The following is a 2,082-nucleotide window of genomic DNA, read 5'->3' on the forward strand; positions in this document are numbered from 1 at the left end:
CAACTGTAAGTTATAGAGAACCTAAGTACTGTGGGTAGCACAAATATGAGTTTACTTATTCTTACATAACAGGAAGTTACTAGGGTGGTTGCTACTGTTGTTTCAGTAACTTAATAATGGCAGGGTCAATGTCTTTGTGATTCCCTAGCCTAGCCTTCTCCTCATGGTTACAGGATGACTGCTGAAATTCCAGCAATCAGGTATGTACCCCCAAATAAGGGGGAGACATAGGTTTTTTTGAATGATGTAAGCAAAGTTTCCCCAAAATTCCCAATAGATTTGACTTATATCTCATTGGCAAGAACTGTGTCACTTGGCCATTCCAAGAAAGTATGCACTTTCTGAGCAGAGGTAACAAAGCAAGAAAAGAGTTAGAAATGGATGATGTATCAACCAACTCATAATGTTTGACAGAGTTTTTATCTGGATATTTCTGATACATGATAATATGTAAACAATCCTGAAAATAAATAGCTTTGATAGTTTTGAGTCATCTGAAAATTCCAATGTCACCTAGTCCCTTGTTTTCACTGAAGATGAGAAATCAAGTGCTGGGGTAGATGGATTAATGGACCCTCAGTTCTGTCCACATCCTAATCTCCAAGACTTATGATCTTGAGATGGAGAGATGGGAAGGTTATTGTGGATTATTTGGCTGGGCCCAATGTAAGGACAAGGTTCCTTAGAAGAGGGAAGCCAAAATGTCATCGTCACAGAAAGAGCTGTGGTTTTGGAAGCAGTGGGAGATTTGACAATTCTACACTCCTGATTTTGAAGATTAAGGAAGAGTTCATGTGCCAACAAATGCAGGAGGCCTGTAGAAGCTAGAAAAGACAAGGAGATGGGTTCTCTCCTGAGCCTCCTGGGGAAAGCAGCCCTGTGCTGTTTTCAGCCACTGCATTTGTGGTAATTTTTTATAGCAGCAGTAGAAAACTAATGCAATAACCCAGATCAAATTAACATGGAAGCTTCAAATGGCTCTTGGAAAGGGAAAATGAATGTCTTTTATGAATATGGCTACAAGCCTCAGAATTATCTCCTACAAGCAGACAGAATTGTGGCAAACACTCATTAAATTGCTAACACTTATTGACTTCTTGGGCTTCCCTGTTGGCTCAGATGGCAAAGAATTTGCCTGCAATGCAGGAAACCTGGATTCAGTCCCTGGGTTGGAAAGATTCCAAGGAGAAGAGAATGGCTACCCACTCCAGTAATCTTGCCTGGAGAATTCCATGGACAGAGGAGCCTGGCAGGCTACATTCCATGGGGTCACAAAGTAGGACATGACTGAGCAACTTTCACTTTTCATTGAATCCTTACTGTGTTTTCTGCCTAGAAAACACAGAGTGCCTTGTAGGCTTTTAATTTGACCCCCACAAAAACCCATAACTGGGGTACACACTAATAGTTTTCTTCCTTTTTTTCTCAACAGAGATGAATAGACTGCTAGGGGCAAGAGGCATGGAAACTAGAGAGTGGAGCCACATGCTGTGCAGTTGACAGATTTTTAGAAAGCAGTGTCTGGGGACAGTGGCACAGCTTGGCCAGGCTCCTTAGAAGTACGTGGCTGCTCCATCCAGGACTAGGAACCCATGAGATCACGGAGAACTCTGCAGAAGCCCTTTGTGCTTGTCCTGCACTCCATCAGTAGCCCAAGAATACATAGATTTAAGGCAATCTGAGTAACTTTTTAATAATTTTAGAGAAAAATGCCACTGCTATTAGAACAGTGATGCTTGAATCTTGACAAGGTTAAATTAAAAAATGCATGGTTTGGATGGTTCTGATACAAACATGTTTCAGTTAACAGGACACGTGGAAAACAAGGATTTCCTGTCATAAGTTCAGAAGGAGTGAAAATGAAATAGTCCAGAAAATTACTTTGCAAGGATTCAGATACTAAAAATGTATTAGATGTTACTGCCTTGGAATCTATATCTATCAAAGGCAATTATTACAATAGTATTCTGAAAATTCTGAGCAGATGCCTATAATGAAAAGCAACTCTTTAAAACCTGATATTTCCAAGGAAAACTTCAAACTTTTCATTTATTATGAACTAATATGATGTTTAGTCAAAAG

This window comes from Bos taurus, chromosome 9 (genome assembly GCF_002263795.3).
Source record: "Bos taurus isolate L1 Dominette 01449 registration number 42190680 breed Hereford chromosome 9, ARS-UCD2.0, whole genome shotgun sequence".
In the NCBI taxonomy this organism is placed as follows: Eukaryota; Metazoa; Chordata; class Mammalia; order Artiodactyla; family Bovidae; genus Bos; species Bos taurus.